Source organism: Phascolarctos cinereus, unplaced genomic scaffold (genome assembly GCF_003287225.1).
Source record: "Phascolarctos cinereus isolate Bilbo 61053 unplaced genomic scaffold, phaCin_HiC Scaffold_4;HRSCAF=312, whole genome shotgun sequence".
NCBI classification, from domain to species: Eukaryota; Metazoa; Chordata; class Mammalia; order Diprotodontia; family Phascolarctidae; genus Phascolarctos; species Phascolarctos cinereus.
The window spans coordinates 316,394,483-316,410,083 of NW_027555847.1; the positions used below are offsets into that span (position 1 = coordinate 316,394,483).

General features: G+C 39.7%; 1 protein-coding gene across 2 annotated transcripts in view; it reads right to left on the reverse strand.

Annotated features, from left to right (window-relative positions):
- The window catches only part of FAM169A (family with sequence similarity 169 member A), a 68,356-nt gene that overhangs the window by 35,980 nt on the left and 16,775 nt on the right, over positions 1–15,601 (reverse strand). Inside the window, exon 2 of one of the 2 annotated variants that reach the window (XM_020998490.1) lies at positions 9,007–9,115. The exons of the other annotated variant lie outside the window; for it this stretch is intronic. The gene's annotated coding sequence lies outside the window, so the exon portion shown is untranslated. The remainder of the gene's footprint in view (positions 1–9,006; positions 9,116–15,601) is intronic. 2 annotated transcript variants of the gene reach the window in all.

Here is a 15,601-nt window from a genome sequence, read left to right on the forward strand (position 1 = left end):
CAGGTCATACCTTGGAGTAGTCTACACTCTTAAGCTAAGATGTAGGGACCAGTGAAATAATTATCCCCTTTTAAAGTACAGATCAGTTTTGAATCAAAATCATCCTGCCACATTAACAAAAGAAATCAGCTGCCTCAGGGGGAAGAGGAGGAGCCTGAATTATTACCATGCCCCCATTCCAAAAAGCTAGAAGGTAATGAGGTATCAGTTAAAGATAATGGCTAAGCAAGCAGATGCCTAACACCTACCTTCACATAGGGAGAAAAATAGGGAAGAGGCGAAGGGAGGTGATTTGTAGAGCAAATATATGTTTACCATAATAAAACTCATTGCACATTCTGCTTTCTTTTACATATTTAAGCTTCTGTGTTGCATGACTGCAAATCTGTCAGGTCAAATGCTTGTCACGTATTGTTTTTTTGTACTGTCCATGGGATAAACCAACTGGCCCAACTAAATTCATACTGAAAGACAAAAGCTCACTGTAGCCTTAGGCAAATTAACGCATCAAAAGTATTTACATGGAATGGCCAGTGAAGTGTAAAAGAATGTCCAAATTAATTTTTAAGCAAGTGGAAAACTCATTAGAACAAATCTGAATCTGGTAAAAATTCAATGCAAGACCTCTTACATAAGAGCATTAAGATGCTTACTAGCTTTAGTACACACTTTACATACAAATCAGCCTTTTACTTTCATACATTTCCCTTGAAATCACAGAAAGAAAAAAATTAATTTCTTTCTTGGGTATATGCATCACAGAAGATACACAGGGAGACGGAAATCAAAACCCCTTGAGATGTCAAAGATAGAAAGGTCCCATATACACCAAAATATTTTTAGCAATGCAAACTGGAAACAAAGTTGATGTTCCATTGATTGGGGAATGGCTAAGCAACTAGTGAGAAATGAACATAAGAGTATTTGGTGCACAGCAATGAATAAAAATGCAGAGAAGCCTGTAAAAGACATTAACCAATGCAGAGTGAATTAAGCAGATGCAGGAAAACAATATACAATATAGGCAGTGACTACTACAATATAAATGGAAAAAAATAAAAGGAAAAGAACTTAAATGATGATAACTCCAGACAGACAGACAGAAAAATAAAACCTTTATTACCTATTTGCTTAAAAACAAGTAAGACAGTCCTTGCCCTAAAGAAGATTGCATTGTAATAGGGGAAGACAGAAAACAGAGGAGACCACACAGTTAAGAAAGGGAGCTGGGGAGAAGAGATGGTATGAGGATGGGTTGAAAAGTGGTGTGGAGATCTGGTTCCAAGCAAAATACGATAAAATACACTATTAAGGTTCAGTGTCCCAAGGGTAGAGTCTAAGGCTCTAAGGAGGGTCAGGGTAGGGGGCTAATAAGGATGAGAATAGAACTGCAGCTAGGTGGTGCAGTGGACAGAGCACTGGCCCTGTAATCAGGAAGATCTGAGTCCAAATCTGGCTTTACATACTTCCTAGCTGTGTGACCCTGGGCAAGTCACTTACCCTGTTTGCCTCAGTTTCCCTCATCTGTCAAACAAGCTGGAGAAGGAAATGGCAAACCACCCCAGTGTCTTTGCCAAGAAACCCCAAATACGGTCAAGAAGAAGTTGGACATGACTGTAAATGATGGCACAATAAGATGGTCTGGAAGTGGTCAAATGAGAGAATACACTTCCTTCCCTTCATTGGAAAGATGGGGTTCCTATAGCTGGAGAAAACTGTTGATGAGTTAGCTTTGCAGAACTACTTCCCCCACCTCTTTGTTCTTTGTTGTAAAGAATGGCTCAGGTGGAAGAGTCAGATGGGGACACATTTGGAAATAAAGATAGAAAAGATTTTTTAAAAAGAAAAAATGCATTTATTTTTCAGATTTGTTGTATTAAATAGTTAGGAGTCACTTATTGCCATGAGTCAATGACACATTAGGAGACATGTTTTACATATCAATTTTTTAAAATTGTCCCAAGTTTCATTCAGTTCATTACTGTTTCTCTATTGAACCCACTATTTAGTGGTCAGTCATGAAATTGAGATGCAAGAAAAGTAGCAGGGTTTAAGATTAACATTTGACCTGATGTTCCTAATACTATAATCAATGACCGACACCCCACTGATCTCACTGACAGAAGGGTGTCATATCTAACACCTTGGAAAACCCTACCCCACCTCAGCTCCTGCCAGGGATCAGGCTTTGGAGAGCAGCTTTCTGTTGCTCTCAGGGCAGGACCCTATCAAAAAATAAAAAATAAACAAAAACTGAATCCTTTCAAAAGAGGCAGCAATAGCCCCCAAATGACTGTCAGATTTGTCCTGGAGCTTGAAAAGACAGTAAGTACAATGCTGCCTCACGAGGATGGGGTAAGAAGCTAAGGAGCAGATTATAGAAGCTCTACCAATAGAGAAAGTATATGTGAATTTCCCAGGCTACAAATTATGGGATGTGCTTTTGGGAAACCCTTTAGGGCTTTCCTTTCCAGATTATTCTTTCATTTTCTTTCAGCCTTTCTTTCATCTCTGATTATGTCAAGGGCCACAACTCTCGGCCATACTATTTCATAAGTCAAGCAAGCTCCAAAAGTACCTGCCCTCAGTCATTTCAGTCATGTCTGATTCTTCATGACCCCATTTGAGGTTTTCTTGGCAACAATACTGTAATGGCTTGCCATTTCCTTCTCTGGCTCATTTTACAAATGAGGAAACTGAAGCAAACAGGGTTAAGTGACTTGCCCAGGGTCACACAGCTAGCAATTGTCTGAGGCCAGGTTTGAACTCAGGAAGACGAGTCTTTCCTGACTCCAGCCTGGCACTCTATCCACTGTGCCACCTAGCTGCCCCTCTTGCTTGGGACAAGTGGCCTCTATTGTAGTAGTAAAGTAAGGTCCTCTGCTGAGACTGTCCTTTGCCATGTTACAGTGATTTTAAAGTTGCAAGGTTCAATATTTTTATAGTAATCCTACTTTTCCCATATCCTGAAATACCTTTAGCAATATCTGGAAATTGGGGCAGTGAGGTAGTGCAGTAGATAGAGCACCAGCCGTGGAGTCAGGAGGACCTGAGTTTACATCTGACCTCAGACCCTTGACACTTACTAGCTGTGTGATCCCGATGGCCTCCAAAACAACAACAAAAAAGCAACATCTGAAAATTTACATGCATCTCCTGTTTAGTAATTCATTTCATTTTTTCCTATGTAGTAGGCCCTAAAAGCAAATAATCATTCCTTAACCATTTAACTTACAAAGTCAAAAGAAACAGATTGAAGCCATCCTGAAGAGAAAGCACGATATATGACTAATATAGAGAACTAATAGATTTGTTATAAAAAGTGCTGCTATAGATCTAATTAAAACAGCATTTAGTTAAGTCAAATACAGGGTATCCCAAAAGTCTTAATCTTAATCAGCTTAAAAATGCATTAAGACTTTTGGGACTCCCTGTATTATACTATGATATTCACCTGGGAAATGTTTGGATGCTTGATGCTTAACAATAATTATGAGACAGTCTATAAATGTCACAAAATTTAGTGTTACTAAAAATCTGGCCTTGGATACAGCTATCATATTCATAATTAATTTTTAAAAACCCATGATGGGTTTTTTCCCAAACGTTAATATATATATATATCAAACTAGAAAAACAAGAAAATATACCTTCTTTAATTCAGAAAATGGAGCTTAAACAAAAACCATCTTTTCCCACCTCTTCTTAACACTTTTCAAATTTCTATAGCACATATCAGAGAATTCCCTCTACTGAAAGCGATGGGATCTCTTAAGAAAGGCATGCCTGTTCAGCAGAGGGCCAATGATTGTAGGCCAAAGTTAGGAGGCTAAACTGAAAGCAAAGAAATGTATTAGAATGCTACGGAAGACTGCTGATTACAGCATCAGTTTCCCAGGGTACAGATGTAGTTTTTCTAATTTTTCAGACATAGCCTATCAGAAGCATTCTGTGCCAACTTAAGATGGAGAAGTAACACCTTTCACAGGAGAAGGGGGGTAGGCAAAGGAGGACTCATTGAAGGGGGAAAAGGGGGCTTCCAGGGGAATATCTGCTATGAAGCTAGTGAGATTTGTTAATAGAATGAGAAGAAATTCCCTGTTCATGGGCAGAAGAGAAGGGTAGGTGATCAAATACTTTTATAATTATGAAAAAAGTCTTTTTAGACAAAACTGCAGGATTATGGTAACCATTTAGACAAGAGGCCAGGTGTATTTTACCCAAGAACAACAAATAGTGGATACAACAGTGCATGACACCAATGGTTTTACCACGTCCCTTGCATAGTTTGCTCTACTACATTTCTCCTTCAAAGTTATCAGGGACTATCTCATATCAGGTCACTAACTGGTTGGGAGATGGGGGTGGTTCTACATGATTGTGGTTCCTATTTTTCCACCAAATGGACTAGAGTGCTGAGCTGAATTTGCTCTTCCAATTCTCCTTCTAATCTCATCACTGAATAGAAATTATATGGATAGATAGATAGATAGAGGGCACAGGGTGAGCTGAAGATGAAGGGGTGATATCTAAAAAATAAAATTAAGGGGTGACAGAGGATTATACTGGGAGAAGGAAAAAGGGAGAGTTAGAATAGGGTAAATTATCTCATATAAAACAGACAAGAAAAAGCTTTTACAGTGGAGTAGAAGTGGGGGAAGATGAGAGGGAATGAGTGAATTTTATTCTCATCGGATTTGGCTTAAGGAGAGAATAACATACACACTCAATTGGGTATGGAAATCTATCTTACCCTACAGGGAAATAGGGGGAGAAGGCGATAAGGGGAGAGGGGATGATAGAAGGAAGGACAGACTGGAGGAGGGGGTAATCAGAAGCAAACACTTCTGAGGAGGGACAGGGTTAAAAGAGAGAATAGAATAAACACATGGTGGGGATAGGATGAAGGGAAATATAGTTAGTTTTTCACAACTTGACTACTATAGAAGTGTTTTGAATGACTACACATGTATAACCTGAATCAAGTTGCCTGCCTTCTCAACTAGGGCGGGTAGGGAGGAAGAGAGAAAATTTGGAACCCAAAGATTTAAAAACAAATGTTAAACATTGTTTTCACATGAAACTGGGAAATAAGATATACAGGCAATGGGGTACAGAAATCTATCTTGCCCTACAGGAAAACAGAAGGGGAAGGGAATAAGAGAAGGGGGGGTGATAGAAGGGAGGGCAGATTAGGGGAAGGGGTATTTAGAGTGCATGCCATCTTGGGGTGGGGGAAGAGGCGAGATGGAGAGAAAATCTGGAACTCAAAATCTTGTGGAAGTGAATGTTGAAAACTAAAAATAAATAAATAAATGTTTAATATTAAAAAGATTTCTCTTTCCTGTTTACCTTTTCATGATTCTCTTAAGTCTTGTATTTGAAAGTCAAATTTTCTATTCAGCTCTGGTCTTTCCATCAAGAATGCTTGAAAGTCCTATATTTCACTGAATATCCATTTTTCCCCTGAAGGATTATACTCAGTTTTGCTGGACAGGTGATTCTTGGTTACTACAATCCTATTTCCTTTGCCCTCCAGAAAATCATATTCCAAACCCTCTGGTCCCTCAATGTAGAAGTTGCTAAATCTTGTGTTATCCTACTTGTGTTTCCAAAATACTTCAATTGTTTCTTTCTGGCTGCTTGCAATATTTTCTCCTTGATCCGGGAATATTAAATCATTTTTTAAAGTAATAAGGAGGGAAGGGGGAGGAGGGAAGAAGTCAGTAGCACTTACTATATACCAGGCATCATGCCAAGCGCTTTACAAATATTATCTCATTTGATCCTCACAACACCCCTGAGAGGTACTCTAATTATTCCCATTTTACAGATGAGGAAACTGAAGCAGCCAGAGGTTAAGTGATTCTCCCAGGAACATACAGCTACAAAGTATCTGAGGTCAGATGTGAATTTAGGTCTTCCTATCTCCAAGCCTGGTGCTCTATCCATTGTGCTACCTAGCAGCCTACATAACTGACATTTATATGTACATACAATTGTGCTTTAAGATTTACAAAGCCTTTTACATACAGGATCTAATTTGTTTCTCAAAGAAACCCTAAGTACTACAGATATCATTATCCCCAAGTAAAGACAAGAAAACTGAGGCTGAGAGAGATAAAGTTATCACAACAAATAACTAGCAAGAGGTGGAATTCCAAACTGGATTTCTCCTAACTCCAAGTGCTCTGTGCACTCTTCACTGTTCACTACAGTATGCTGACAAGTGGCTACTGGACACAAGGCACTGAGTATACCAAAAGGCAAAAGAAAAGAAAAAGTCCCGCCCACAAGGTGCTTACATTCTACTGGGGTGACCAGATAAAACTAAAAGAATTTGGTTTGGATTATCTAAAGATTTCATTCCAAGATATGTGATTTCCTAACTGATCAGTTTCATAACTATGACAATTCCACAGACTGCCATACTCAGAGACTTGGATGCTAGATCCTTATCTTACCGAATATAAACAATTAGCAGGACATACAGAACCAAACCAACACTATTACAGTCACACAGGCATGGGTGTTGCTATGCACACCCAGTAGATGATAGATATGGTGAAGATGCATAACATCAATAAAAGATACAGGCACTTTATACCTGGACAGCCTTGCATTTATCCCTCGTACATGTGATATTATGGAAATGAAAATAACACCCTTTATCATGAAGACGTCAGCAACTACTGCATGACCTAGATTACTGCATATTATTTATGTAATCACTTGGAAGCAGCTTACAACAGCTCAGAAAAGCCAAATCAAAACGACTAAACCCAACACCCCATGCAATCCCATCCTTTCCCTTTACCCAAGGCTGTTCAACCTTATATAATTAATCTAAAATTATCTCTTTCTCCTAGCTCCAAGGATAACCAGACTTTTAAGATATATACAGTGTTTCCGATTCTACAGTGGTTTGCTCTCTCTCTCTCACTCAAAGTCAGGAGGAGTTGTGTGCATGTTTAGCAGTCTTGGATAATTTAGGGCCATTTTAAAAATTAAAGAGTTTCAACAGTAAATGCATTGTTTATAAACATCTGCAACCCAAGATCACAGGGATTCATTTTAAGAAAATCAAAGCATAGCTATTTTACAGCAGAAAGCCTAGCTCAAGACAAGATAAAGAAGGGGGATTTCACTGCTGCGTATTCTGTACTGGATTGTACAAAATCTATATCAACTCATATATTCTATACTCTAGGACTAGAATAGTTACTCAGATGTCTGCCTACTTACTGCTATCTTCTGATCCATCATCAGTAGTTTCAGTTGTATCTGACCCTTCATGATGCCATTTGAGGTTTTCTTGACAAAAGATACTGGAGTGGTTTGCCATTTCCTTCTCCAGCTCAGTTTACAGATAAGGAAACTGAGGCAAACAGGGTTAAGTGACTTGCCCAAGGTCATACTGCTAGTAAGTGTCTGAGGCTGCCTTTTGCAGAACTAATTATCTATTTTTCCTTCCTCCCTCCATCTGTGCTTAGCTCCTACTTCCAGCTCCCCATCAGCTTTCATAGTGATTCTCACTCATCACCATCATGCAAAAACCTGCCTATGCTTCCCCAGTTAATCCCAGCTTCTTTTGCCAAGAAGGGGCTTCTCCTGGACCCCAGGGGAAAGGTGATAAGGAATAACAAGGCCTCACCACCTGTAACTCCCATCAACAATGCTCCAAATAATACTTTGAGTGCCACTCATGGGAGCATAAAACCTTGGAAGGAAATAGATCTGCCTCAACTGGACATCTGTACCTAGGATGTCAAATGGTAAAGAGGCACAGGGGAATTTTTTTTTTCAATATTGGATTGCCATACCTACAAATCTAAATACCACAAAACACAGCCCTGCCTAGAAAACCACAAAAAGTTTTCCTTCAGTCTAAAATGAAAACATCTTTTTTTGTGGAAAATAAGTCTATTTTTTTCAATGTATCAAAAACATAGTACAGCAGAAATCAGCAAATAAGTCAAGCAAAGACAGCATTTGATATACCTTTAGACTATTATGCAAAGTAGCAAAGCATTTTTCAAATAGAGGGTATAACTCAAGTTGTAAAAGAGCATAGGTTTCAATGTTCCACTAACAAGAAAAATGCTTACTAAAACAACTGAGTTTCCACCTCATACCCCAGAAATTAGCAAAGAACAAAAAAAATGGATGGGAAAACACTCAGTGTTATGGGAAGCCAGGCAAACTAATACATTTAGTAAGGCTATGAATTTGTCCAACAATTCTAGATAAAAATTTGCAATTGTACAAGAAAAGTAACCAAAGTATTTGTAACCTTTGATGTACCAGATCACATGAGCAACAAGATAGAGGACTAGACATTTTCCCTGGATCTCTACACCCTCTCAAAAACAGAAATTATACATGAAAGATGAAGCAACTTCAGCTGTCTCTGGTCCAGGATATCCATAATCCAAAGGGTTAAAAAACAACCCCAAAACCCAGGAACTGATGTTCACTGACAGTGAGCTAACTTAGCACCCCACCCCTATACCTCATGAGGGATAGTGAGGCTGCACTAGCAGACCTAAGGACAAGACACAGGTTTAGGTCAAAACTCACCCCTTCAACCCAGTCGCCCTTTCCTTTCTCTAATGTCATGGAGACACTGGTCTGCAGGCCATGGAAGTTAGCTTTTGCCTCAAAATCCAGCTTGGCTACAAGCCTTTCAGGCTTTCTACATGAGACAGGGGTGAAGGTAGAAATCTTGTAAAAGTAACAGCGAAAAGGCAGATAGAGGGCATTATGGACAGAACATAATGACATCTTGTCTACTGGTGAAAGCTTCTTTTGTGGGACTACATTACAACATGAGAAAAAGTATATAAATAAAGGTAGAGGAGTAGGGAAATAAGCATGATTTGTGGGGGTCAGGGTCAAATCAAGAGCTAGCAATGAGAGGGAAAGGTGACCTCTGTGGTCTCAGAAAGACAAGAACCTGGGGGGTAGTGAGTTGAAAAATGGGAGAGGGAAGGAAGTAGGCCTTACTTTGGAATGAAAGAAGATTCCACTGATGAATGGTCCTACAGGTGAAGAGAGATGAGAACCTTAGCTGGATGAGGCCTGGGGGCTTCGGTGCTTGAAAAGTCTATTTGCTCTGGGGAGGAGAGGGATTAGAAAGTTAGAACTCCTTGCAACACAGGCAGCTGGAGGAAAGAAAACAGACACCAGGAGATTTCCAGACATATGTAGAAAAAAAGGTCAACATGATCGGATATAAGTCATAAGTGGATTGAGTAATAAGGGACGTGGTGGGGGAGGGGCCCTATAATGGGGCAGTGTCTTCTATGACACCTACATTAATGCACACTGTTTAGCAAATGAGGCCCAACAGAAAAGGGGAATCCATGGAATAAGCCCTACAAGGCAGTGGCAGAAAGTGTCTAGAGAGGAGAGCCTAGAATGAATACCTTGGAAGCTCTGATTTCATGAAGACAAAGAGATGATTTTAAGCGTGATCAATCAATGAATGACAGTCAAGAGAAAATAGATAATGAAGAGAGAAAAATCTCTTTTGAAAAGTGCAAAAAAAATGAAATTTAAAAACTAAGGAACCAGAGTAGCTGAAGGAAAGGCAAGGAAGGGGAAATATCAAATGAAAGGAGGAGACAGGGTGAGGGGAAGAGAGCTACCTTAAAAAAAAAAAAAAGACTAAAGCTAACTTTTGTTATTCACTCATTTCTCAATGTGTCTGACTCATTGTGACCCCACGTTTGGGGTTTTCTTCACAAAAATACTAGAGTGTTGCCATTTCCTTTTCCAGTTCATCTTACAGATGAAACTGAGGAAAACAGGACTAAGTGACTTACCCAGGGTCACACAGACAGTGAGGGTCTGAGTCCAGATCTGAACTCAGGGAGATGAGCCTTTCTCACCTCAGGCCCAGCACTCTATCCATTGTGCCACCTACTATTTTATTTAGTAAATTGACTAAAAGAACATAACACTATGTTTACAGCAGAAGAGGAAACCAGAAACTGAAAAGTTTCTATACAGACAACTTCTAGGATAAGAAGCAAAGTGGTCAAATGGGGAAAAAAATCTGCATCAAATTTCTCTAATAAGGGCTTGGTATCTAAAATATATAAATATTTGATAAATATGTAAGTCTAATATCCAGTCCCCAGTGACCAACAGATAAATGGTCAAAGGATATGAACCAAGAACTCTCAAAAGCATTGCAAAGTATAACCTTTGACCCAATGATGTCTCTAATGGGTAATACAGACCAAGGATGTCAAAGACAGAACATTCCACTATACACCAAAACATTCACAGCAGCACTTTCTGTGGTAGCAATGACGGAAACAAAGTGCCCATCGATTAGGGAATGGCTGAGTATGACATAGTTTATGAATGCAATGGGATATTATTATGCAGGAAGAAATGACAAATGAATTCTGAGAAACATGAAAAGACGCAGAGTGAAATAAGCTGAACCAGAAACACAATATCCAGCATGACTTCAACTATGAAAATTCAAAGACCAGTGAGTAAAAGGAAGCCAAATTCCAAGGAAATGAAAAACTAATAAGGGGTCTGAAGAACAAGAATAAATTGGTGTACAATAAATACAATAACAAAACATACCCTCCTTTCTCAGCAAAGAAGCAACAAACTATGAGGGCAGAACAAAGCACACACACGTTGCCAGAAGCAGCCATGGTATGGTTGTTTTTCTGTAATGTCTTCTTTAAGAAAGGTATTCAATGGGGAAGGGGATGGAGGCAAATGCCCAGAAATCCAGAAATGGCAGTGACGTAAAAAGGTATCTGTATTTTTTAAAGGTACGTTTACGTTTCATCCTGATTTGAACCCTTACAGTGATCAATCTTCTTTCCACTCACATGAGCACAATAATGTAGACCCTCATCACTTGGACTAGTATAGTAGACTCTCTATCTCCCTATCACCAGCATCTTCTGTCATTCACTAACCTATTCTTCACACGGTGGCCAAAATAATTTCCCCAAGGTACAGGCTGGACCATGCCCCTACCTACTCCAGAACCTTCAAAGGTTCCTTATTACTTCTAAGTTAAAATATAACTGCTAGCTAGGCACTAAAAGCCCTTCAGAAAACCACTCCAGTTTTCTCATATCACTCACTGCCTTTCATAGTTCATACTTGGCATACTTGCTTTTTCCTTGAAATCCACATTTTATCTCCCTATCTCACTATCAATAGAATGTAAACTCCTTGAGGGCAGGAACTATTTCAATGTTGTCTTCATAACCTCCACACCTATAGCACAGTGCCTGGTACACAGTAGGTGTCTAATAAGTGTTTGTTGCTTGATCTTCATTCATTGCTCAGCCCAAGTTCTTCCTACTCTATAAGACCTTCTCTGATTACTCCTAGCAGTTAGTACTCGCTCCTTTCTCTAACTCTCCTAGTGTTTTTCGCCTAGTCTCTCCTTCCTGCCCCTCTATTACTCTATACCCTCTGTTATATTTCCCTATGTACAAGTTACAGAAATAAGTTTTGTACCTATCAAATATTATCAAATATTTACTACCAGTGTTTATTTATATCAAAATATCACCAAATATTTACTAAAATTCTACTATGGCTAAGGTGAAAGTCATCAAAAATCCTCTTCCTTAAGCACAAGTTTTTGCCGTTAGTGAGGTATCTTGGTACAGTGTCTAAAAGAGCACCTGTAATCAAAGCCTCCCTCCAATCCTAACCCTGTGACCTTGGGCAGGTCAAATAGCCTCCAAGGTTCCTTCTAGCTCTCTCTATGATCCTATGACCATACGCCCCTTCTCAAGAACCTTTAACAGCTCCCCACTGGCTAGAGAAGAAAATATAAATTCTTTGCCTTGGCATTTAAGGATCTCCACCATCAATATCCACTTTAGACATTTCACAGAATCACAGACTTGGGTTGGAAGAGACTTGTGAAGCTATCCAGTCCAACTCACACCCTAAAAGGAATCCCAACTGTACCAGACCAGACAAGGGCTTATTCAACCTTTGCTTCAGAAGACTGCCAATAAAAGAAACCCACTAGCTCCAGAAGCAGCCGGATTACAATTCTGGACAAGTTTTCCGGACTTCAAGTCTAAATTTGCCTCTTTGTAACTTCCACCCACTGTTCCTGGTTCTACCGCGAGGGAACAACAGGTAAAGTCTGACCTCTTCCACACCTATCAAACTGAGACCTGCTAAAGACCTTAATTTAAAAAGGCCAACATCCCCCCCCCCCCATCTCTAGTCCTCCTGATCCATATCTGGCCACTGGGTCCGGAAGGCTCTGGAGGAGAAAGTGAGGCTGGTGACCTTGCACAGTCCTCCCTCGCTTAAATCCAATTCACTTGCAAGTCATGACATCACCTTCCTGATGTCATGGTCCTCTTGGAGAACAAAGGACAAATAGCAGACTTTCAATACTGATGAGTTATCAAGTACCCTCCCAAGTCTTCTCTAGGCTAAATACACTCAGTTCCTTCAATTGACAATAGCAGCCCTCCTCTGGATGTTCTCTGGCTGATCAATATCCTCCCTAAGATGTGCAAGAAGGAACTGATCAAAATATTCCAGGATCAAATGAGTTAACATATATGTAAAGCACTTTGCAAACCCTAAAGCACTAAATGCTACCTATTATTAGGCTAGGTGGCCCAGGGGTCGTAGAGCTTGAAGCCAGGAAGACTCATCTTTCTGAGTTCAAATCTGGCCTCTCAGACACTTCCTAGCTGTGTGACCCTGGGCAAGTCACTTAACTCTCTTTGCCTCAGTTTCTTCATCTGTAAAATAAGATAGAGAAAGAAATGGCAAACTACTTTAGTATCTCTGCCAAGAAAACCCCCATGAAGAATAATGACTAAACAGAAACAATAACCAGGTGAGAGTAGAGATGGACCACAACCTCCCTATTTCTGGAAGTGATATCTCTAGATGAAATCCAAGATCACATTAGTTTTCAGTCTTATGAGATCACATAGCTGACTCATACTGAACAGGGAATCTACTACAATCTACACACACTTCAGACAAACTACTATCTAATCATGCCTCCCCTATGTAAGCTGATTTTTTTAAACCCCAATGTAGGCCTTTACACTTATTCTTGACGAATTTCTTCTTAATAGATTCAGCTCAGTCCATCAAGATACTTTTGGATCCAGTCATTCATTGGGTTAGCTACCCCAGCAAGGTGGTACAGGTGGTACAGTGGTTAGAGAGGTGGTCCTGGAGGCAAGATAGTGGTGTCGTTCTGTTGTTTTCAGGCATGCCTGACTCCTCATGATCCCTTTTTGGGGTTTTCTTGGCGAAGACACTGGAGTGGTTTGCCATTTCCTTCTCCAGCTCATTATACAGATGAGAAAACTGAGGCAAACAGGGTGAAGTGATTTGCCCAGAGTCACACAGCTAGGAAGTTTCTGTGGCCAGATTTGAATTCAGGGAGATGAGCCTTCCTGATTCCAGGCCTTGCACTCTGTGCACTATGGCACCCCCTAGCTGCCCAAAATGAGGGTAATAAGAGTTAAATGAGATACTATTTGTGAAGAGCTTAGCAGAGTTCCTGGTATAATAGTAGGTGCTTAATAAGTGCCTGTTCTCTTCTTCTCGTTCCCTGCCCAACTTTGTGTCATCCAAAAATGTGACGAGTAATGGTGACATCTATGACTTTATGCACTTCGAGAACCTAACATTTCAACCAGGCTGGATTACCTCTTCTCCATACTCCATCTCGAGCCTTGGCCATTCCCACCACCAATCTCTCAGGCCAGTGTTAACTCCTAATCACAGCCTCCTAGAATCCTAGTCTACCTCCTTTCAAGGCCTAGTTCTAAGGCCACCTTCTCTGGGAGTTCTTCCCTAATCTCTACCAATGTTTTGTTTGTGTACTTTCCTTTCTCAATTTTCCTTAAACAATACTTACTTATTTCCCCTAGGAGAGTAGAAGCTCCTTTAGGGCAGGGACTAATCACTTTGTCTTTCCTATCTCTAGCACAGTGCCTAGCATACAGCTGCTGTAGGTAGTGGGAGGAAGCATACTGAAAGGGAAGGGAAATGACCAACCACTCCAATACCTTTGCCAAGAAAAACAACTGAAGACTGAACAATGGTATTGATATGAACCTGCTCTCATGGAATTTACAGTCTACCTGAGGAAAGTAAGATATATCAGAAACGAGATACATATTTTTAAAATAATTCAAGTTTCAACATCAATCTCAAATTCCAATTCTAAATCCTCCGACAGGATTTCGAACACACACACACACACACACACACACACACACACACACACACACACAGGTTTTATAGCTACATGGTAATGGGATTTCAGAAATAGGCAGGGTGATGAGTAAAAGCTCCACAGAAAAGCTCAGGCCCTGAAATGTAGCCTGCAGGTACTCTTTGTAATAACTAAAAATTTGCAAATGAAGGGGCTGTTCTATTAGGGAGTTGCTAAATAAATTACGGTATCTGAATGTAACGCAATAATATTGCACCATAAGAAGTAATGAAATGGAAACTGGTAAGGTCTCTAAGAACTGATACAGAAAATCAAAACGGTCCTTCTTTCACTTTATATCCTGCACAAGTGGCAAAATGATAAAAAATGGGAATAATCAATGAGGGAGGGGGAAATAGGGAGACAAGCATACTTGTGCATTATTGGTACAGTTGTAAATCTGTAAAATTAAAATGATGGGAAGCAAACTGGAGTTCGGCAAATCAAGTGACTAAACTATCCATACTTACTGACTCCAAGATTCCACTACTTTATACTCCTAGGAGACCATCGATAAGAAAACCCCCAAAACACCAAAACATTTATTACAGCACTTTTTATGCCAGCAAAGAACTGAAAACAAAACAGATATCCATCAACCGGGGAATGGCCAAACAAATTATGATATACGAATGAAATGGCACATATTAATGTGCCATAAGAAAGGACAATTACAATAAACACAGAGAAGTATATGGAGCAGTGAATAGAGTATTACGTCTAGAGCCAGGAAGACTCATCTTCCTGAGTTCAAATCTGGCCTCAGACACTTCCTAGCTGTGTGACCCTGGGCAAGTCACTTAACCCTCTTTGCCTCAGTTTCCTCATCTGTCAAATGAGCAGGGAAAGGAAATGGCAAACCACTCCAGTTATCTCTGCCAAGAAAACTCCAACCAGGGTCATAAAGAGTCAGACGTAACTGAACAACAAAAGAGAAGCATTGAAATACTATATGAACTGATGGAGAGTGAACTGAGACAAGAAAACAATATACAAAATGAATAAAACAATGAAAACAGAAATAGCCACTATAAAAAATTCAAAAGCAAATGTTACAAAATTACAAAGAACAAGTTTATACCTCCAAAGAAGATACTGAAAACATCCCACATCCACCCTTTTAAGAGGTGGGAGATCCATGGGTGAAATAGCTCACATATTTTCAGTTTTTCATGTATCAGTCAATTTTGCTGAATTTTTCTCTTTTTGTATTTTAGAAAATGTTATATGGTATGGCTCTCTCAAAGGAGGAGGAAGGAGAATACTGGGGGAAATTATGGTGATTTTTTAAAAAGACATCACTGAAAATTTATTTTAAAAAATAATGCCTGG